This window comes from Peromyscus maniculatus, chromosome 9 (genome assembly GCF_049852395.1).
Source record: "Peromyscus maniculatus bairdii isolate BWxNUB_F1_BW_parent chromosome 9, HU_Pman_BW_mat_3.1, whole genome shotgun sequence".
Taxonomy (NCBI): Eukaryota; Metazoa; Chordata; class Mammalia; order Rodentia; family Cricetidae; genus Peromyscus; species Peromyscus maniculatus.
This window is the reverse complement of record NC_134860.1, coordinates 57,039,605-57,064,012: the sequence shown is the minus strand read 5'-3', so window position 1 is coordinate 57,064,012 and position 24,408 is coordinate 57,039,605. Positions and strand designations below refer to the sequence as shown.

General features: G+C 42.6%; 1 long non-coding RNA gene across 1 annotated transcript; it reads left to right on the top strand.

Moving 5' to 3' along the window:
- Positions 1 to 14,853: 14,853 nt before the first annotated feature.
- On the top strand, positions 14,854 to 16,973 carry LOC102905402 (uncharacterized). The gene is made up of 3 exons (XR_443032.4): positions 14,854 to 15,291; positions 15,472 to 15,694; positions 16,260 to 16,973. It is a non-coding gene; the product is annotated as an uncharacterized LOC102905402 (long non-coding RNA).
- The last annotated feature ends 7,435 nt before the right edge of the window (positions 16,974 to 24,408 follow it).

Here is a 24,408-nt window from a genome sequence, read left to right as displayed (position 1 = left end):
GTCTGGGATAGTTCCTGTGTTTAGTTAAAGATGTTGAAGAATATATTGGTGATTTTCTAAGAATAACCTTTGGAATCATGAGAATATTTCATATTGGGTGATTTCCCCTTTTCTTTTGTTTCCCCTTTACTTATGATAATAAAAGACTGAGGTCACCAGGGCAAAAGCGGAAGCTAAAGAAGCTGTAGGGAAAAAGCTACTTAGCAACTGCAGAAGCCCGAAGTGACCTGTCAGCTTGCAAGGGAAAAAAAATGAGAAAAATAGAAGTCAAAGTTTCATCTCTCAAACCCTAGGAGGTAAATCTAGAAACTGGCACCAAGACATTAATACAAATTTTCTAGGTACAGAGATGAAATCATATACTTTTATATAAAGTAATAGTGAATAAAGAAGTCTTAGGAATTGTAAAATATTTTTAAATAAAGGGGTTTTAAAACGAAGTTTGTATGACTCTGTGTGAAGCATAATAATTGCATAGAGGAAAATTAACATCATATAACATTGACAAAAGGAAAACAATTATGCTTTTATATTAAAATACAGATGCTACAAAATGAATTAAATTGAAAGTAAACACAAGGAAAACAAATGAGATAGAAAAATATACTCAGGCTGATTAGGTGAAAAGATCAATCACATCAAGTTTCTAGCTAATTTAAGAAAAAAAATAGAAAAACATGGATATTAAAAGTAAAAAACTTGCCTAACTCTGAACTAACATACATTAAATATAAAAACAAGCTAATCCTGAAAAGACACAATTAGGAAAAAAAGTTATATATGCACTGCATCAATGTGCATATCTCAAATCAATTATTGGGGTTCAGGATGTAACCCAGTGCCACAGCACTTGCCCAACATGTGACTGCACAGGTGTGCCCAGAGAGTAACCTAATCTAGATGTTCCCTCACAGGCTTGAGTAGAGTTTAACCTAATCTAGATAGTGCTGCATACATTCTTCTGGAGGCTTCGTATCATTCGGGATTCTAGATCCTGTCAACTCAGCAATACAAACTATCGCTGGTAACTTCCAACCATCATATAAGAAATGAAGGGAACTTTTCATGGGCCAATGAGCAAATAACACATGGACTAGGCAAACTCTCTGAGACCAAAGAAGCTATATGAAATTTCTGATATTTGAGGAAGAATTAGCAGGGGAAAAAAGAATAGCAAAGAACAGTCAGGAAACTAGAAAACACCTATTGTATGTGTAGCAGAATGCCAGAAAATGGAGGAATGAGCATAATACTTGAGGCAATTGTAGTGGGTAGCTGTTTCAGCTTTGACCTGGAAGTACTACCCCTAGTGTGGCTTCTGGTAACTGCCACACCTACCTATGACCTGCCCAGGGGCAGGGCTGAGATCGGAGCCCTTAAGACCCGATATCCGGATGTGCTGGCCCTCTTGATTCCTGGTGGTCCTGGATGCTGGATGGTAGGACCGAGCAGAGTTCTCCAGAGAACCCTGCTGCACTGCACTTCACCTCTCCTGGATCCTATAACAAACCCCTTTACTGGCGGCAAGTTACCCCCAAATAAACCTCCTTAACTATGTGAAGTTGCCTTGTTAATCCCCACAATAGGCAATAGTGGATAAGTGCTGTGGATATTGCTCTATATAAATAAAACACTGATGGCCAGTGACCAGGCAGGAAGTAGGTTGCCAGGCAGGAAGTAGGTGGGACAAGGAGAGAGGAGAATTCTGGGAAGCGGAAGGCTGAAGAGGGAGACACTGCAGCCACCGCCAGGACAAGCAGCATGTGAAGATGCCGGTAAGCCACCAGCCACGTGGCAAGGTATAGATTTATAAAAATGGGTTAATTTAAGATATAAGAACAGTTAGCAAGAAGCCTGCCATGGCCATACAGTTTATAAGTATTATAAGTCTGAGTGATTATTTTATACGTGGATTGTGGGACTGCGGGGCTTGGGGAACCTGGAGAGAAGCCCTCCAGCAACAAATGGCGCCCAACGGCTCGAGTTTCCACCTTAAACCTGAGAATGTTTAATAACAAATTCTCAACAGAGCCAAAACCAGGTTCCTGCTTCTTGTCTCATATGGGCAGCTAGATGCCACAAAACGCAGGTTTGAACACTGGCGGGTTCCTGGCCTTTGCGTTTGACCGTTTGACCGGCAGTATGGTGGAAATGAGGCGTCTGCCAGTGGCACAATATGCTGTGTGGTAGATTTAGTCTTTACTAGTATTAAAAAAAAAAAAAGAGGCTTCTGGGCTACGTGCTGCTTTGATAAAAGCGTAGACCTACTATTTCTGAGACTTGATGACTCCCAGAGCTGGAAAAAACATACCACCGCCTTGTTGAAAAGCTAAAGGGGGTAGAGCCAGCAGCCACAGTGCTGTTTCAGGCTTAAAAGGCTACAGTCAATAAGACTGATTCAGATAAAATAGTTTATAATACACGTAAAAATGTACGTAGGCTTAAAAGACAAAAAAAATACCATTATATAAACAAATAGTATCTAAAAATAAATTGTTAAAAAAAACACTGAAGGTAATAAGCCACATAAAGATGGCTATCACACACAAAATCTGGATTATGTTGTCTTTGATATTTGTAACTGAAGAAAAACATTTGATTACAAAAGCTGTTGAGTTATGCCAAAATGTATATTTTAAAGGTACCTTGACTTCAAAATTTGGATTTAAGGATATGTTGCTTTGGAAAAGAGGTTCTGCTTTTGTTTCCACAGAAAGCCAGAGGCTGTGGATTTGTTCCAGATTAAGGTACATCAGGTTTCACCAGCCAAGACCCCCTGAAAGGTCTCCGAAGACACCATGGCCCAGATGATCCAACATCCAGAGCGGTTTCAAGGCAACTGGTTCACACAATACAGCCTCACGGACTACCCCATAGGCCTAAAATTTTCTTTGCATCCCCAAAAGATACAGTGCCCCCCTCCAGCAGGAAGTAGTAAGAGATGCTACGCCCAAATTCCCAAATATACCAAGCTGGCTTTAGAGGTGGAATTGGCTTACTCCCCCTCTAAACCCAGACATATTGCTTAAAAAAAAAATGGTTAAGAGATTCTTATGTCCCAAATCAGAAGAGCCCTCTGGTGTGGGACAGAGAAAACCAATATTTTTATTTAAAACAGGTTGATTATAAATGTGATCTCTTTTTAAAAAAGAAAAGGGGATATGATATAGATATATAGGAGGATATGGAGATAAGATAAAAGGGTAGATTAATGAACCTACTTTTAAAGAACAACTTGTTTAAAATGTTTTACATTGGTATAGATTTTAGTTTATGTTTAAAATGTTTTACATTGGTATAAATTTTAGTTTATTGATACAAACTGAAGTTAATTTTGTTATACTGTATATATATATATATATATATATATATATTTCTATTCTTGTTTGAGGTATTATGTTTATGTAACTCATTTAAAATTGCAATGGATAATTAAAAAATAGATTAATAATTAGTCATCTATGATAATCATATCTGTAGCCATGTTAGTTAAGTCTTCTAGGTATACATAGATATATTTCAGATAGATAGGTAATCTTCAAACACTTCATAGACCTAGAGAATATGGCATTTAAATAACTTAAAATTCTGTTGACATGAGACACAATTGCTCCTGGCTACACCAATTGATCCCGAGAGAATGTTGGGCTTCTAAGACATTTCCATTTGGAAGTTTATCTTTTTGGCACAAAATGGCCTACTAGGCAAAGAACTGCCCTTGCCTTGACGGCTGACAGTACAAATGCAATGCTGTCCTTTCTGGACAAGCGGGACACAAAGAAAGCGACCACTGTACTCTGACAAGACAGGGTAAGATGGTCTTTCAGAAATCCTGCTTCTAAAAATGGTCTGTCAGATACTCTAGGCCTGTAGCCAATTTGAATGCACCAACAATGCTGAAAAACATTAGGTGACTGTCCAGGCTGCCAGGGGTCTTGGTCTACTTTTGCAAGATTCCTGAAAGTTGCTTGCATCCATCTACCATTTCTCAGGTACCATTATGTTCCTTCTCAGGTCTTTGATGTGGTTGAAAACTAGATAGTTGTAATTTCCTCAGTTATGATAAAAGATAAGTTAGATATAAAACCTTAAACTCACAAATATAAGATAGATAGGACATCTTCTTTAATATTGTAACTGTAATTCTTGCTCGATAATTGTTTTGTTATATGTAATTTTATCATGTTAAAGTTAAAACCTTCCTTTTTAAAAAAAGAAAAAGGGGGAAGTGCTGTGGATATTGCTCTATATAAATAAAACACTGATGGCCAGTGACCAGGCAGGAAGTAGGTTGCTAGGCAGGAAGTAGGTGGGACAAGGAGGGAGGAGAATTCTGGGAAGTGGAAGGCTGAGGAGGGAGACACTGCAGCCACCGCCAGGACAAGCAGCATGTGAAGATGCCGGTAAGCCACCAGCCACGTGGCAAGGTATAGATTTATAAAAATGGGTTAATTTAAGATATAAGAACAGTTAGCAAGAAGCCTGCCACGGCCATACAGTTTATAAGTATTATAAGCATCTGAGTGATTATTTTATACGTGGATTGTGGGACTGTGGGGCTAGGGGAACCTGGAGAGAAGCCCTCCAGCAACAGGTAAGAATTTCTTCTAAACTAAGTTAGGTCCAGAGACAACATTGCCATGAAAGTCAGAGGGTTGTAGGGCAGGTAAACACCAGAAAATTCTACCTATAAAGTGATAAATGATCAAATGATACCCACAGCCTCATATAAAATTCATAAATATGATTAAGAAAATACTTAAAAGAAGATTAGAGTCAGGGTCACATGACCTGCAAGTGAGCGAGAGAGTCAGCCTCTGGATCTATGGGGACAGCTCAGTGGCAAAGTGCCTGATTCCCAAACACGAGCAGTGGAGCTCAGTTCTCAACTCCGATGGACACAGCTGGGCACGTACAGCACTGTGCACCTGCAACCCCAGCACTGGGAAGACACAACACAACACAACACCCTGGGGTCACCTGAAGCCAGACTAGCTAAAAGGGCTGAGTTACAGGTTCAGTGAGAGACTCTGTCTCCAGTCTCAATACCCACAGTCACAGGCAAGTGCACCAATACCAACACACACACACACACACACACACACACACACACACACACACACACACACCCCAAAAAGAATTATATGTATTTTATATAAAATACCTAAGAGCTTGGGGAGGGGAGCTGTGCTAGTTAGGGTTTCTATTGCTGTGAAGAGACACCATGGCCACAGCAACTCTTATAAAGGAAAACATTTAATTGGGACTGGCTTACAGTTTCAGAGGTTTAGTCCATTATCATCATGGCAAGAGGCATGGAGGAGTGCATGCAGACAACGTGCTAGAGAATGAGCTGAGAGTTCTACATCTTTTTTTTTTTTTTTTGGTTTTTTTTTTCGAGACAGGGTTTCTCTGTGTAGCTTTGCGCCTTTCCTGGAACTCGCTTTGGAGACCAGGCTGACCTTGAACTCACAGAGATCCGCCTGCCTCTGCCTCCCGAGTGTTGGGATTAAAGGCCTGCGCCACCACCGCCCGGTGATTTCTACATCTTATAGTGCCACTCCCTATGTACTAAGCACTTAAACACATGAGTCTATGTGGGCCATACCTATTCCAACTACCACAGGAGTGAATATGATCAAAACTTTTTGAACAAAACTACCAAAGAACTAATAAGATTTTTAATCTTAAAATATAACATAAAAATTTAATCCAATAAATGAGTGAATACAATTTAAAACATTACTGCTGATTCATCTCACCAAAAGCAACCCCTCCAAATACGAGCAAGAACATATTGTCTCTTCATGTCCATGTAGGCAGCAATGTAAGCAAATGTAAATATAAATGAGCATGTGAGTGTTCGTGGATAAGATAAATGACATGAGAATGGAAGGAGGGGAATTAAGGATATTTTAAAATAGAGGGAATTATAACACATGAATTTGAGCAGGGGACATATGTGTGTTTCTGAACTTCACAGAGAAATTCATTCAACTGTAGGCCTAATATGAGAAGAATTAAAATAAAAATCACAGATAATATTTCACTATTACATGTACTGCACATAAAGTAGTGCAATGTGATGAATTAGTCTGAAATCTGTATTTTAAATATGAGAATTCAAAAACATCTTTTAAAGAAGCCCATGTATGTAGAATGTAGACTATATGTCCTAGCATGGGCAAAAATGGATTCCAATAAATATTCACTAGTAAGGGAGGCACAAAATGTGGGGCTGAGAGAAATGGGAACAAGAAACATGAGAGGAAGAGAAACATGTAATAGGCTGGATAGGTATTAGTTCAACTAGGAAGTTGCCTTAAATCCAATGCTTTACATTTATATTTTTTTAATGGTTTGAGAATTTCATACAAATCTATAATGTGTTTTGATAAAATCTACTCCCTAATCCACTGCTCCCTAGCCCCTCCCATATCTGCCCGCACTATCACTTCCCTCCCAACTTCACACACTCTCACTTTACAAAAACACATTGCATACAGTTAGTGCTGCCCGTATATGCGCAGGTGTGTGGAACCACCTACTGGCACGTGTGTAGCCTCTCACTGACTACATTCCTGAAGAAAACTGGCTCTTCTTCCCTCATGGGTCATCAACAGCTAGTAGCTTCCCAGCTAGGGGAGGGACTTCAGGAGGCCCTCTCCATGCATACTGGGATTTTGACTGGCTTAATCTTGAGCAGGTCTTGTGTGCAGTGAGTTTGTGTGTGTGAAAGCTCTGTCATGTCCAGTAAATATCATTTTACTGCAGACTCCTGTTACTTCAGGCTCCTACAATCTTTCTGACCCCTATTCCATGATGGTACCTGAGCTTAAGGAAGAGGATATGATACAGATATCCCTTTTATATCTGAGTAGTTCATGGTCTCTTATTCTTTGCATACCGTGCAGTTGTGCATTTCTAAAACAATCACCATCTATTGCAAAAAAGTTTCTTTGATGAAGGCTGAAAGATGCACTGGTCAAGGGTGAGACTTCAAATTCAATGTTTTAAAATAATTAAAGAGGATGAGCAGGAAAGGGTAGAAAAATTAATTTTGATGACATGTCTGAAAATTACAGTTTAATGTGATCACATATATGTATTTGAAATAAAATGACTTTGCATGTGGATAGGAAGAATTAAAGTTGTAAAAATGGCTATCTTATCAAAAGTAAGCTACAGATTCAACACAATCCAAATCAAATCCAACACCATTTCTCACAGACATAGAAAAAATGATCCAACAATTTATAGGGAGGTGCGCACACACACACACACACACACACACACACACACACACACACACACACACACACAATCAAGAATGGCCAAAGCAATCCTGAACAAAAAGAGTAATGCAGGGATATCATCACACCTGATTTCAGATTATACTACCAAGCCATCATAATAAAAACAGCATGGTATTGGCACAAAACAGACATAGATCAATGAATTATGAATAAGAACCCAGATATGAGGCTATGCAACTACAGTTATCGGATTTTGACAAAGATGCTGAAAATACACAATGAAGAAAGCACGGTGTTTTCAACAAACGGTCCAGGGAACACTGGATTTCAGCATGCAGAACAGTGAAATGAGTGAGACCCTTGCCTTTCACCCTGCACGAAACTCAACGCCATTTGGATCAAGGATCTCACCTAAGACCTGCTACCCTGAGACTGCCAGAGGAAAAAGCGGGGTGCTCTTCCACTTACGGGAAGAGGTAAGGACTTTCCGATTAGGACAAAGCACAGACAGTGAGGCCAACAGTGGATAAACAGCAGAGCAGCAAAAGAAACAACGAGGGGACCGGCAGTCCTCACACCAGGAGAAAAATCTTTGCCAGCTGTTCATCTGACAGAGGACTGCTGTCTAGAATATACAGGCATCTCCCTTCAGTCAGAACGGCCATCACCAGGAATACGAGTGTGAACCAATCCTGGCATGGGTGTGAGGAGAAGAGTTACACTGAGTACAAACTAGTTCAGCCACTTTAGAAATCAGTCTGGAGGGTTCTCAAAAACCTAGATAGAGAACTGCCACATGATGCACTCTTGGGAATATATCCAAAGGACTCTATAGACTACTTCAGAGACACTTGCACCGTTCATTGCCATTGTTAGCAATAGTGAGGAAATGGGATCAATCTAGATGGCCATCAATAGATGTGTGAATAAGAAAAATGTTGCTGGGTGATGGTGGCACACGCTATTAATCCCAGCACTTGGGAGGCAGGGCCAGGTGGATCTCTGTGAGTTCAAGGTCAGCCTGGTCTATAGAGTGAGATCCAGGAAAGGTACCAAAATTACACAGAGAAACCCTGTCTCGAAAAAACAAAAAAACAAAAAACAAAAAACAAAAAAGAAAGCAAAATGTCATACATACATACAATGGACTATTACCCAATTGTAAAGGAAAAATGAAATCATGAAAATTACAGGTAAATGTAAGAACTGGAAAAACATTGCAACTTAGGCCTAGAAAGAAACGTGTTCTCTCTCACTTTCAAATCTTTTGTGTTTTTAAGTTCAAGCACAGAGCCAGAAAGCTGGAAAGATATGACAGGGGAGAAAGGGGAACGGATTATAAGGCAAATGAAAGCAGAAAGGTGGAACACTGGGTGTGAAAAGGTTCATGAGGAGGGTCAGGAGGATGGAGGAAATCAAGGGATAGAAAGGAGGACTAACTCAAAGGAAGGTGTATGAAAGCCATCTGGAAGCCTACTTCTCACAACTCAATTGAAAATATCCTGGAGAGACGATATGAAAGAGGGGGGGGGCGGGGGGGCCCACAATGGTTAACAAACTAAGCAGGGTTGAGGGTGGGAGAAGCAGCAGGAGTAGTGAGTAGGTTCACCAGAACTAAGGTTACCTGTAAAGGCCTGATGGGTACCAACTAGTTAGTGAGTTAATTTCATAATATCCTTTAAAAGAGTTTGTGTGGAAAACAATGCTTCTAGAATAAGTGGCTTATTAAAATTGCAGTACAGAACATGGGATACCATCCTGTGAGTTATTAGTCAGAGAGGTCAGGTCTCCAAAACAACACAGGCCGTGGTCACTTTTCTCAGTTAACTACCACAACTCCAGGGTAAGACCCTATTGCTGAAGACACCACAGACTTTGGTTACAGGATATACAGAAATCGGCCTCAGATCCACCAGGACTCCTCTTTCTTGCTGGCTAGATTTCATAGTGCCAAAAGGTTGCCATGCAGACTGCTAGGGAAGCAACGGACTCATACAGGGCTGGACCTCACGTTTCAAAATACTGATCTGTAGGCAAAATCCGCTCATTAATGCAATACTGGCGATGACTATTTTGGGACAACTAACTTCTTTCTGATTTGAAGACTGATTGACAGGGGGGACATTTCATACCTGGTACTGCAATCCTGATTAGAAGCCCATGGCTACCGAGGCCCTAGGCCCTGGGTAGAAACTGCTAATGTTCTTTTGCCAAGAGGTGGTGCTGTGAAATTTCTCTGTAAATATTATTTTTATGCCCATAAACTTGGTCTGTTCTCAACTCTGGTCAGAGAACTTCTCTTCCCTCTGGGAAGCAGTCAATGCAGAGATGCATAACAAGTAAAAACTTAACCTGAACCCTAAATTGGACAGCTCTATCCACACTGCCTCCACCCACCACGGCTCAGGGAGCATCCAGCAAGACAGCGGAGAAAGAATGCAAGAGTTGGACAGTGGAGGAGAGCTGTGCGATGCTGTTTTCCCGATTACCTGCATAAGATCTGTACAAGGATAAACCAGCTAAATGGGAGGAGGAAGGACTTCTCAGGTCCCACCCCTTCCTGAGGAGCTATTGGCAGGTAATAACTGCTGGAGAGCCAATCATTCTTTTGTGAGGGTGTGGCCATTGGGGGATTTCCCATGCTCCACAGATGACACTATACCCATGCACATATTGGCAGCACCAATTGGACTTAGTGGGTTATTAAAAAAAACAAAGGAGGGGACATTGGGAAAGTTGGAGGGGAGAATATTGGGTAGATATGATCTTATTTTATTGTATGCATGCATGACATTCTTAAGAATAAAGAAAATTTATCAATTGAAAAAGGAGAAAAAGAGAAATCAAAGAAGCAAGTAGAATGACATTCTTCAGAGAAATAGAAAAAATTTCTAAATTTCATATGAAGGACAAAAGGCCTCAGATAACTACAGCAACCCTGGAGGAAAATAACAATGTTGGAGGGATTACCACACCAGATTTCCAGTTATATTCTAAGAGGCCTTGAGACCTTAACACAACTGAAGCCTTGTTGGAGGCACCATTCTCATCTTAGAACCCAACATATAGGCACCAACATCTGCCAAAATGGAAAGAAAGACTTAATCCATCAAAGACCTAGCCCGTGTTTCCAGGATCTGGGAAAGTCTCTAAACACACCAGTCTTGCCTTTCCACTTCTGTAGTTTCGCTTCTTGCCAACTGTTCTTGCTCACCTAAGTGTAGCAACCAGGATGTGGTTTTTTGTGCATAAAAGGCAAATAATGGTGAGGCCCGGGGCTGCATGATTTGGGTGATTTCCCCATGCAGTCACCAGCTGGCAATACAGACTTTCTATTTGGTTTTAAGAGTGTAAGTGTTCTCTAGTGGAATTACCACACAATATTACAAAGCCATAGTAATAAAACTGGTATTGGCACAAAATAAACATGCAAAGAACCATGTAACAGAACAAAAGTCCCGTTCTTAAGCATGTCTAATTATAGCCATCAACATGACAAAAACACACATTGGGGGAAATACAGCATCTCCAGCAAATGGTGCTGGGAAAACTGGATGTCTACATGTAGAAGAATGAAATTAGACCCACATAGATCACCCTGAATAAATATCAACTCCAAACAGATCAAAGACCTCAACATGGAACCTGTAACCATGAAGAAAGCATAGGAAGTGCCCTACGTGGTATAGGCATAGAAAAGGACTTGCTGAAGAGTGCCCCCTTTGTTTGGAAATTAGTTCCAACAATTGACAGATGTCATAAAGCTAAAAAGCTTCTCTACAGCAAAGGAAACAATGTAAATGCAAATAAATATGAAATCTTCAGGTAGTGGATGGAACTGAAAAAGATTGCACTGAGTGAGGTAAGCTAGACTTAGAGAGACAAACAATGCATGTACTCCCTTATTTGTGGATCCTAGCTTCAAATCTCTAGGTTTAAGTCAACAGCTTGGGAAAATCACAGAAGAGAAGAAAGTAGAAACCGACTACTTTTAGGGAGTTAGGGAGAGGGAGATCTAGACATGGAGACAGCAAGATACAGGTGCAGTGAAGGGGGAAAGGGAAAAAATGCACATGAGTGCTTCACTGAGAGTGGAAGGAGAGAGAGAGAGAGAGAGAGAGAGAGAGAGAGAGAGAGAGAGAGAGAGAGAGAGAGAGAGAGGGATAAATAATGTTAAGTATGTAAGTATGTTTGGGAAAGCTTTAGGGAAACATCATTTTATAAGCTTACTTAAACACACATACACTATATCACCACATAAATAGCTTGTGTGTGTGTCTCATAAACACACACACACACATACTTTATCACCATATCACTATAAATAGCATGTGTGTGTATGTGTGTGTGTCATATAAACACACATATACACATACATACATCTACATATACATATACACAGTTTTAATGCAGTTGCTGTACAAGTCAGGATAATATCCTCCCACCTCCAACTAGTCATAGATCTAAAATCCCCATTGCTAGATCGGGACAGATCCCTTTGAGTTGTTGGTCAGGAGGGTCCAAGGGCCCCTCCAAACAACACAGGCAGTTACAATTGCTCTAGTTGTCTGCCAGAACAGGAAGCTAGGACTCTGCTGGAAAGAGAGCACACATTTCTGTCACAGGGGGTGGAGAAGTCAAGCTGGAACTGACCTCCCTGACAGCTAGCTCTCACAGCTTGGGCAGTGTTATGCATGCTACAAAGGGGAGAAAAGCTACTAACAACCCTCTGCAGCTCAAAAGCCTGAGAAGCATAGAAACAATGGGACAAGTAAGATATCCCCCAGTAGGGCTACAGTGGCTCTTGTAATCTTGGGGGCAACCAACAGCTGTCTTGCTGGACCAAAAGCCCACTTACTGGGAGGAACTCACACCCAGTGTTGTAAACCTAGAATCCATGGCTACAGAGATCAGAGTTCCTAGAGGCAACCCAGTACTACCATATTACTGAAGTATCGTAGTTTTCAACTGTCTTCCGGATGTTCACCCTCATACCCATAGGCGAGTGCAGCTCTCACATCTCATCAAAGTAGTTACTTTTCTGCAGCAGATGAAGACCACTAGTGTAGTGGGTAGCCATTCCAGCTTTGGTCTGGAAGTTCCAACCCCCATTGAGGCTTTGGTAACTATCACGCCTACAAGGTGGGGCCAAGGGAGGGCCCGGAGGGCCCTGAAGACCCGAGATGAGGATGCGGCACTCTCTTCCTGCTTGGACCCCGGACGCTAGAGGTGGACTGAGGAGAGTTCTCCAGAGAACACCGCCAGACTGCCCTGCATCTTTCCCAGAACCCTCAACCTACCTATCCCTTCATTTGTAAGTTACACCATTAAATAAATCTCCCTTTTAACTACGTGGAGTGGTCTTAATAATTTAACCAATACACCAGGGTGATCCATGATGAGTCAGACTGCAGAGAATAAGTCACTGTAGGGTTCCCAGCTCCAAATGAGACATCTGTAGTCCAATCCTAGGCCTAAGGTTCAGGAAACATGAAGAAGGGGCAGAAAGATTTTACAAGCCTGAGGACCAGGATGACTACTGAATAACAGGTTCTTCAGACAAGACAGGATGGTTGCTCCCATCAATTAATAAGAATATGCTTGCTGAATAAGACACCACCAACTGATTTGCCAACATGGATGGAGGAAAATTTCAAAAGGCCTAAGTCCTAGATGAAGATCTACAGGCACTCAATGGTTACTGAGAGAGAACCAGCTTTTCTTTTTCTTTTCTTTCTTTCTTTCTTTCTTTCTTTCTTTCTTTCTTTCTTTCTTTCTTTCTTTCTTTCTTTCTTTCTTTCTTTCTTTCTTTCTTTCTTCCTTCCTTCCTTCCTTCCTTCCTTCCTTCCTTCCTTTCCTTCCTTCCTTCCTTCCTTTCTTTTCTTCCTTCCTTTCTCTCTTTCTCTCTTTCCCTCCCTCCCTCCCTCCCTCCCTCCCTCCCTCCCTCCCTCCCTCCCTCCCTTCCTCCCTCCCTCCCTTCCTTCCTTCCTTCTGGCTGCATTCCTGCTGAGCTGCACCTGGCCTGCCCCCAGAAAGCAGCACCTAGCCCTAATCCATCTTTTGTTTAGCAGACACCTTTGGTTTCCCTTGTTGCCCTCTATGTGAATCTTGTCTCAGAGTCTCTCAAGGATACAAAGGCCTATGTAAAACTTGGTTCAGGAAACCGGGAAAACCCTGGTACCTGAGAAATTGAGGAATTTGCACTTGGCATTGTATTGTTGGGAGCTCCTTTCAGGTTGTTTTGAGCATATGAAAATTAACTGGCTAAATTGTAATGAAGAAAAATAAAAATGCCCAAGGTGAAGGGATAGTGCTTCAGTCCTTTGAGGCTGGAACCCCCCTGCAGCAATGAAAGGCTAGATTCATTCTTAAGATGCCTCTGAGTCTTCATTCCATGGATCTGCGTTAACCCACACATTCGTGTTGTGACACACAGCGACATTCCCTTCCTTCCTTCCTTCCTTCCTTCCTTCCTTCCTTCCTTCCTTCCTTCCTTCCTTCCTTCCTTTCTCTTTCTGGGAAGAAACCCCAATCCTCAGGGGTCAGCTCTAAATATAGATGAATAAGGGCAATACTAATTAGACTCAGTATGTTTTATGTGTGCATGTATATTTATATAAAAATAACTCTATAAGAAATAATGAATTTGAGATGGGTGGTTGGGGGACCAGTGAGGAGCTAGTCAGGGAGAAAGGGGGTAGAAAGAATAAAAATAGGTTGTACTCAAGTATGAAATGCTGTGGGATATTGCTTTTGTACACTGGTTTAATAAAATGCTGATTGGCCAATGGCCAGGCAGGAAGTATAGGCAGGGCAAGCAGATGGAGAGAATTCTGGGAAGAGGAGGGCTGAATTAGGAGTTGCCATGAGGAAGCAAGATGACAAGGCAGAGAACTGAGAAAAGGTACCAGGCCACATGGCTAAACATAGATAAGAAATATGAGTTAAATTAAGCGTAAGAGCTAGTTAGTAATAAGCCTGAGCTAATGACCAAGCAGTTATAATTAATATAAGCTTCTGGGTGATTATTTTATAAGCAGCTGAGGAACAGTGTGGCTGAGCGGGACACAGAAAAACTTCCAGGTACAGTGAAATCCTCAAATTAAAAAAGAAAAACATAGGAACTAAAGATTAATGACTATAAATTAAATAAGTAAGATAAAATGATGAAGAGGCCTGCCTACTATAGCTCCTTCATGGTATACAGTGTTATCATAATGGACAAGGTTATTTCTCTGAAATCCTCTTTCCATATTTCCACAAAGTGATGAAAAAGGTAGAAAGCCCTGGAAAATGCATAGTTAAAGTGGGGTACTGGCTTGTTCCAGGTCCAGGTCTTTCAAGGTCCAGGAAAGCTCCCCAAAGCCTCAAACACGTGAGCATATACCATGCTTGGGCCCAGTCTTGGCCAACAGACTGCCAATATCCATGTGATCCCAGGAGCAGAGCCATGGTCAGCATCCCATTCTTGCTCAGTACACACACACCCTTACACCCAGCCCCTGGCTTGACTAGCCTGGTGCTCTGTCCCAGAGGAAGAGTGCATACGCATCATAATGTGAACTACGTCATAGGTGAGGTCACCTAGGAGATAACTGCCACATTTGCCACAAGCTCAGCTGCTCCCAGATTTCAGCTGTGCCTTCTGAAGAGATGACCAGAAAGCTTCCTAGACCTCTGGGCTCTCTACGAAACCCACCTTCTCCACCTCCTCCTTCCCCTCTTCCTCCGGTCTCCTTTCATTTCCTGCCTTTGCCAGCAACCACCCCTAGACCTGCTGCAGAGACCAATTCCCTCTTTGTTTACCAACCTACCCATTTCCCTTCTATAAGGCATGCTTCCTTCTTCCCCACCTTAAGGGTCCACATGCCCTCCTCTTCCTCTATTGACAGACTTCCCACTAAGTGCCCTGATCTTGTTTTTTTCCCTTCCCCCAACTTCTCTAACTTTCCCTTAACTCCTCCCAATAGCCCTACCAAAGCCATGCATTTTATCTCACGACCACAAAAAAGGCAGCTACTGACTGCTAGACTGGGTAGGTCCGAGTTTGATTCTCGGAAGACTTAGTTGGAAGGGGTATGGACCATGGTTTTCAGTACTTCAGGCTCCTAGCAGTCTGACCTGCTGAATCCAGGGTAGGTGAAGACGATGAAGCCAGGACTCAGCCTGGAGCCTCCCAACACTGACTTCTCTCCTGGGCTCTTCTCTTCATCAGGCCATCATTGAGAAATACCCCAGCCAGTCGGAGAGAAACCAGTGTCCTTAAAGGCTACTTCGCAGAGTCAGCCAGGAAGCTTGCTCTTTCACAGGACAGCTTGGAAAAGTTTTATGTGGTGACTGAATCTCCTTCACTGTGCTTGTTCTTCAGGACCAAGGATGAAATGTCCCAGGAGACACAGACTATAAGTGAAGAAAGTGGTTGGGAATTGGAGCCTTGAGTAAGTGTGGTTTCCTCACCTGCGAAGCTCTGAGAGGCACAGCAGCAATGCCATGTGGGTAGGAAGCTGAGGGCTATACCACAGTCTCCGGGTAGGATTTGGGACCCTCACTATCGTATGTGACTGTGGGTAACGTCAAACAGCTTCATGAGACAGTTTCCTTGTAAGTAGATGGAGGTATTATGAGCTTGAGGCAGTGAATGAGGTAGTACTTGCAGTGGGCCCGTGACTGTAAAGGAGCCACTCAGTGCTTGAGGGTAATCTTCAAAGGCAGTGAAGCAGGACAGGCAGGCATGAGAATGGACCCTGCTGATGCCTGTGCTCTGCACATCTCATATGTAAAATACGGCTGAGAACATGTTGTTTTGCACAGTTCCTGTGAGTTAAGTGTATAAAAAAAATTTAAGGACTATTTTGCTCTATTAATGTATCCTGTAGCACCTACGACAAAATACCGTCATGTCAACATGAAATTCAATGGCTTTGTCTGTATGTAAAGCATATGCCTGAGTTTCCAGTTAGTTGCTTGATTTCTGTCTATCTCTTTGCCCTGCTTCCCTTCCAGTTCTCCTCTTTCCATGACCAAGATGACGTCATTTGGCAAAAATCTGCACAAGCTGTCTCCAACTATATTTCAACTGAGACCGACTGAGGAATTTCATGCAAGAATTTCAAGGCAAGAGCTGGAGTTTCCAAGAGGAAGTGTCACTGATAAGGAAGGGCTTATGAAATGGTTTATCTAGGTACTCAGTTGATGTCAAAGTGGCCGACAAGCTGTCGCTGATGATAGGAACATCCTAGAGGGACAACTGCCAATAAATTACAAAGAAGACAGAACTGTTTGTTCAACTGGAATGAGTCACTGTCTTAAACTGACCGAGTTTCTGATGAGACAGAACAACAGGCCCAGTCTACACGTTATCTATACAGTCCAGGATTTCTCTGTCTATGACAGCTCCGTTCTCAGTGAGCAGAGAGTTCACTTTGCTGAAAGGACAGAACATTGTATTTCTATTCACCAGGCATTCACCAGTGATGAGGATAATGACGACAGCCTCTGGAGAAATGCACTCAACCATGTTAGGGTACTGACTCTTTCCCATTTTCCCAGTTCCTGGTTTGGAGTCCTCATTAAGAACACAAATGTTGCTTGCTCTGCAGATGAGGTCCTAATGTCTCTGATCCCGAGGGGAAGGGGTTGAATAGATGCAGAACCAAATAACACAGGCTCAGGGAGGTTGTAAGCAATCTTGCTTATTAAACAAAGGACTGAGGTATTTATGTGTGTACGTTTTGGTGGGCTCTGCTTCCAGCTGCTGTGGTATTTCCTGGTTGGCTCTGGATCATATGTCAACAGTGGTCATCTTGAGGGTCCAGTTTCAGGGTCCTCTGGGTCAGGATACTGCTGTGGGATGTCCTATATGCTGTGAATGTGTTGCTCTTATTGGTTGATAAATAAAATGCTGATTAGCCAGTAGCCAGGCAGGAAGTATAGGTGGATAAACAGAAGAGGAGATTTCTGGGTAGAGGAAGGATGAGTAAGTAGACGCCATCCTGTCATCCAGGGAGCAGCATGTGGTGGCACACAGGTAAAGCCACAGAACATGTGGTGACATATAGATTAACAGATATGGGCTGAGTTTAAATGTAAGAGCTAGTCAGTGGTAGGCCTGAGCTAATGGCTAAGCAGTTTTAATTAATATAAGCTTCTGAGTGATTATTTTGTAAGCAGCTGCAGGGTCTGTGGGGCTGGGGAGGACTGGAGAAAACTCAGCTACAGGATACTACTGAGCATGTCAGAGCTCTTTGTTAGCTTAAGTCATGGACCAGTACTTTAGGCCTTATCCGCTGCACACAATCATACTCTCTGCCTTCATCCCCACCAAGTGGCAGCCACACAGAGTTAAATGATTTATCTAGATACTCAGTTGACACCAAAGTGTCAGACATGCTGTTATTGACAAAATGGAAACACACTGGAGAGACAACCACTTCTCTTCCTGCTGCCTACCAATCCAGATGTAGGACTCTCAGCTACCTCTCCAGCACCACATCTGCCTGCATGCTGCCATGCTCCCTGCCACAGGATAATGGATTAAACCTCTAAAACTGTAATCAAGCCCCAATTATATGCTTTTTAAAAAATTCATAAGAGTTGCTATTGTTTTTTAAAAATTCATAAGAGTTGCTATGATTTTTTAAAAATTCATAGGAGTTGCTATTTTTTTTAAAAATTCATGAGTTGCTATTGTCATGATGTCTTTTCACAGCAATATAGCACTGACTAAGACAAATACATAGTTCAAGAATATTTGTCAGTTCAGACTGACATAAAATATAATGCAAAATAAATGTTATCTTTTTGTTGACTGCACTAAAAACTTTTCTTCAAATGACGGTAGTAAAAGGATATTGTTTACAAATTTTCTTGTTAAAAACTAGAAATAGGCCGGGCGGTGGTGGCGCACGCCTTTAATCCCAGCACTCGGGAGGCAGAGCCAGGCGGATCTCTGTGAGTTCGAGGCCAGCCTGGGCTACCAAGTGAGTTCCAGGAAAGGCGCAAAGCTACACGGAGAAACCCTGTCTCGAAAAACCAAAAAAAAAAAAAAACTAGAAATAAAAAAGAGTGTTCATACATATACAGGAGACTGTATGACATGTGTGACTGGAGAGTTAGTGTTTTATAAGACTGAGAATAAAGGCAGATAGCTTTGAGTACAGGAGGAAGAACGTTTGTCTGAGAATGTCACAGAGAAACCCATTCAGCTAAGGGATCAATAACTAGAAAACTAGAATAAAAAGTTTACAGCTATTCCACTTTTCATTGTGATGTGGAAGTCAACATGCATTGATTTGTTTTATACATATATTTTCAGGTCTACTGAAAACTTCAAAACATGTTTTTTTTAAAAGAAAGTATAATCTGCATGTTAAACTACAAAAAGATGAACTGATATAAAAAAATGGTCAAAAATCCTGAAAAGGCAAGAAAAATGGGGCTGATAAAATGGGAATGAAGAACACAGGAATCAAATGGAAAAGCTTAACACTGATATTGTTCTAACCATTAGCAGTGTGGTGGTTTGAAAGAAAATGGCCCCAAAGGAAGTAGCACTATTAGGAGGTGTGGTTTTGTTGAAGTAGGCGTGACCTTGTTGGAGGAAGTGTGTCACTGTGGAGGTGGGCTTTGAGATCTTACATATGCTCAAACCATGCCCAATGAGTCAGACCACTTCTTGTTGCCTTTGGATCAAAATGTAAGGACTCTCGGCTCCAGTACCATGTCTGCCTGCAGGCTACCACGCTGCACCATGATAATAATGAACTAAACCTTTGAACTGTTAGCAAGCCCCAATTAACTGTTTTCCTTTATAAGAGTTGCTATGGTCATAGTGTCTCTTCACAGGAACTGGAACCCTAGCTAAGATAAGCAGTTATTACTGTAATTAAAATTTTAAATCACCAGGTTTGGAGAATGATAGTCAAGATATAACAAAAATTGATTTGACAGTGGAAGCTTCTTAATACAGGGGATGGTGGTTAATGAAGAGACTCATGACTGCTCAGAGTACTGAAAAGAAGCAAATATGAGTGGTCAGCCTTAGATGGGACATTTACATCTACCCCAAAGCCAAGAGAGAATCATGTAAGAAGGGAAATAGAAAGACTTCAAGAGCCATTGAGATGGAGAGGAATGCTGTGAAAGCTAGCCTCTGGTCACGACAAGGTTACACATGAACTCATACCAGCTGTGGTTACCTGCACAAGATCCATACAAGATCAAGCCAATTAAAAATTCAAGCACGGAGGGAGGAGTTATGGCTGATGCCCCACCCCTTACCCAGTCTATATTGGCAGTTAAAGTTTGCTCGGGGAAGGAGATTCACTATCTTTGGTGGGGTGGCCACTAACAAGCTGCTGAAATGTCTGATTCCATTCCCATGCACATACAGGCAGCACTAACTGGGTTCAATGGGCTACAAGAGAAGAGGGTGTGAGGTTGGGAGACAGATGCATTGTGGGTGTTTGGGGGAAAATTGAAGAGCTGAGTAGTGGTGGATATAATTAAGATACATTGTATACATGTATGCACTTTTCAAATAAAAATGTTCGACTCTATGTCACCATTTAAATATCATATACACATGTAAAATTAAAAAGATGGATGAACCTGCTATCATCGTTGATGGTTCCCTCCCTGATACACAGTGCTGCTGCAATGGACAAAGCCATCTATTCTCCAATCAATCGTTCATTTACCCAGTGACACAATGAGGCAGGAAGATCTGAGAAATGCATTTAACCATAGTATGGCGCTATCTTCCAACACTTTTCCCAATTCTTGCCCCAGGAATGCTCCCCCAGTCTCCAAACACATGGGCCTATCTAATGTATGGGACCAGGTCTGACCAAGAGATAGTAACCTCCATGTTACCCAAGACACAGGCTAATGTTAGAATCCAGTGCTGTTTGCCAGGGTCATTTCATTTCCCTGGGAGTCGAGGATTCATCAGGACAAAAGGAGGGGACATTCACCTCACAATGGGCATTCAGTTTTCTGCCCTACCTGCTTCCCTCCCCTGAAACATGCTTCTGCTCAGCTTCTTTAATGACTGCCATGACCAGCTCTTCCTCCTTCCAACCTTTTCCTCTAAGCAACAGATGAGCTCTTTCCTGTTTTTTTCCTCTTCCCTTGTGGCATACTGCTAAGAGTCCTTCCTAATAGTCCCTTGCTCTATAATCCCTACCATGCACCAGCCACAGTATGCCATACTTGCTGAGTCAAAACACTCAACCTGAATAGCCGGATTCCTTGCTAATATTGCATTTCATGAATTTTCAAGGACTGTGCCTTGCTAATAGATTGACCCTGGTGAACACAGGATCACAGGCTAATAAAACCTGCAGAAAGCTTGGCAAAAGACCCCACTTATTTCTCTGTGGATGTTAAATCTGCATGTAGCCATAATGAAAGTAAAGGCAGACATAATGGAAAATAAGACAGTCCTGGTAACTAGACCATGGTGTCCCTCTACTATAGGACCAATAGTCTTTGATATCTAAACTCCATCTCCAACCATGGGAACCAATCAGACCTCCATCTAGTCCCTAGTAACCAAGAACTCACTCAGCCATTCCTGATGACCACCATGTGCCTCCCATACTGCCCCATGACCAGCATCTTCCAGCACTCAGAATCTGTTAAAACCTCTCTCCTCACCCAGTCCCTTGTAACCTGGATCTCCTCATATCCAGTCCCTCCTCATCTGAGCCAGTTTCTATTAACATTTCTACCAAACACTCCCTGGTAAACAAAATCTTCCCTGACTAAAAACCTGGCTACCAGCCTTCTCTCACCCAAGGCCTCTCTTCGAATCCCTGGTAATCAACATTTTTCCATCAATGGTCACTGGGAACCAACATCTCCTGCCACCATCCTGTCCCCTGGCAAACTACCTCAGTTCATCTGGTCCCTGCTAACATCCCCCTTTATCCCATCACTAGCATACTGGTTAGTTTTGGTCAACTTGACACAAGTTTGACACATCTGAAAAGAGAGAACCTCAATTGAAGACCAGCCTCCACCAGACTGTCCTGAGTGCATATCTGAGACCCTCTCTCTTTCCTTCTCTCTCCCCTCTTCTTTTCCTCCTCCCTTCTTCCTCTTCCTTCTTTTTCTTCCTCCTCCTCCTCTTGTTCCTCCTCTTTCCGAGACAGGGTTTCTCTGTGTAGTCCTGGCTGTCCTGGATCTTGCTTTGTAGATTCAGAGATCTGCCAGCCTCTGCCTTTGGAGTGCTGGCATTAAAGGTGTGAGCTGCCATTGCCTGGCTAAGAGGCATTTTCTTGATTGCTAATTGATGTAGGGGGGCCCAACTCACACTATGTGTGTCACATTCTTAGACAGGTGGGCTTGGGCTACATAAAAAAACAGCTGAGCAAGCCAGAGGTGGCGAACCAATAAATAGTGTCCTTCTGTGGTCTCTGCTTTAGTTCCCGTCTCTAGGTTTGTGCCTTGGTTTTCCTTGATGATGGACTATATACGCTAAAGTGAACCTTTTGGGCAATGTTTTATCATAGCAGCAGAAAAGCAAACTAGAGCATCTGGTAACCAACATTTCCCACCATCTTGTCCTTAATAACTGATATGTTTCCTGGTCCAAATAAAAGTTTCCCACTGATGCAGTAAGCCAAATTACAAATTCAACAAGTTCAATAAGAGCATAGCAACCCCTGGGCAGATTCACTGGTCTTGGAGAAAGAAACCAGAGAAGTTGCAACCCTCAGCAATTGGGGAACATTTTATAGGTTGTAGGCAAGGGGTGATGACGTGCCCACCGTAAGTTTGGTTTGTGTGTAAGTATGGTCAAAAGCTGAGCACTTAGGTGGGGAACTTGGGAGGCTGGCAACTTTAGGGGAGGGACTATGTAGGGGCAAGCGAAATGTTCCAATGGAACAGTAACCAGTATCTCATCTACCACATCCCTGGTAACATCTGCACACACCAAGTCCCCAGTAACCACTGTGTGCCTCCACATTGTCAGCTGTAGCCAACATCTCCCAACAGACAGCCCCTGCCTATATGTTCACCAACCCAATCCAGGGTAACCATCTCTTCACACCCTGGTAACCAACATGCCCGTTGCTACCAAGTCCTAGGAAACCAATCTCCCCACATTCAGGCCCTGGTAACCAAGACCACCCACCCAGTTCCCGAAGACTCTCACATGTCTCAGTACTCTTCCAGGTAACCAATTTCTTTCTCCTCTCGGTCCCTATGTAAAAACCTCTCCTCTCACCAGCCCCTTACTACCTGGTTCTCACCGATTACCTGAAACCCTTCTAACTAACTCTCAGTCACGAAGATCTCCCAATCCACTTGTCAGTGTAGGGTAAAGGGGGCTAAGGAAAAGCACTTTACCCCTGACTTCACCCCAAGACCAGGGACAAGGACTTGAAATCCCACCAATCCCTGAGCTTTCCCCAGAGTCGGACCACAGCATCCCACCAATCCCTGAGGTACCTGAGCATGAAATCCCACCAATCCCTGAGCTTTCCCCAGAGTCAGACCACAGCATCCCACCAATCCCTGAGGTACCTGAGCATGAAATCCCACCAATCCCTGAGCCTGCCCCAGAAACAATTTTCAGCAGAGCGGGACTGTAACACATTCGCTGCAGACCGTTCCCCTGGCGGAGCAGAGTTGTTATACTCCGGGGGACCTGAGCAGAGCTGTAACTCGAGCCTGACTGGAGCAGAGCTGCCAGGGTACCTTTCCATCAGAGCTCCGACGCTTACAGTCATCATCGACACCTTCCTCTGAGGGGGCTCTGGTATCCAGATCAGGGATTGCTTTGTTGACCAATATCTCCCTCGACCAAGTCCCAGATACACAAAGTCTCTCCTGTCCTGTTCTAGTAACCAACAGAACCCCCACTCAGTTCTTGTCCCTGGTAACTAACATCTCCATCCATCTAGTTCCTGGACAATATCATCTCCCACAATGTAGTCTGAGTTAACCAAAATCTCTGTCCACAGTATATCTCTAGTAAGCAACCGGTTCAAGCATGTAGTCACCTGTAACTGTGATTTTCTTTCACCTAGCCCCGATACCATGCAACTTAAGGAGGCACCATTTATTCTGGTTTAGGTTTCTAGGAACTCATTCCATCACAGGGTAGATTGGAAGACTTGGCAGGAGATAGAGAGGACTGGAGCTGGAGAGAAGATTGGAAGGCATGTTAGCAGAAGCAGCAGGAGACTTGACAACCCTGCTGTCACTCCCACTTGCGAAGCTGAGTGGGCAGCAAGTGGGGCTGGGCTACATAGCCTCAGGGCCGGCCCCCAACGACTCACTTCCTCTAGAGAGCCGCCACTTCCTGGATGCTCTAAAAAAACCTCCGCAAACAGCGCCATCCAGTGTTCAAATATTGATAAGACAAAGAGAAAAGGGCTCAGGCTCCAAACTCCCTACAAGAAATGAAACCCTTTAAATCGTGCATACTTTAATGTGTAAGTTACAGTATAATAAAAACGTACTTGTGTAGCTAATATGTTAGGAATAGCAACACAGGATTTTTTTTCAATGCACTGAGATCAGTTTTTAAAGTCCCTGGAGCCATCATAGTTAGCTGTCAAGTTGTTAAGCTCAGTGTGCACACTTCTGACATACGCTGTCAATTTACAGCCTTGGCTGGGTGGAATGTACAGTTTCCATAAATTGTCTTATGAGCCTCCTGAGGCATTCATAATCAGGGTGAAAATAAAAGAATTTGTCATACTGACAACTAACAAGAAAACTACAACTTCATTTCCAAATTGCAATCGCCACTGCCTATAATTTTATGCGTTCAGCAGGCAAATTCTTCTTACTCCTAGAAACCGTATACAGCACTCTGAGCCCTTTTATTGGTGGTGTTTCTTATCTCTTTTACTTTGACTTACTTTTTTCTCTGTGTCTCTTTGTGTCCAGTCTTTGTGCATGGCATATGTTACATGTTTCTGTACACATGTGTGCATGTTGGTTATCACACACATGTTGCACTGATGTCTGGCATCTTCTTTGATCACTCTCCATCTTATTTTGCTGTTTTCATGTTTTGAGTCGCTTTGTTCTTTATTGGATTGAAAACTATCAATACAATAGTAATAGCTGTGACCCGACCTCAGGTGTTCTGAGTACATGCTGCATTTCTTAACACATATGAATACAAAAG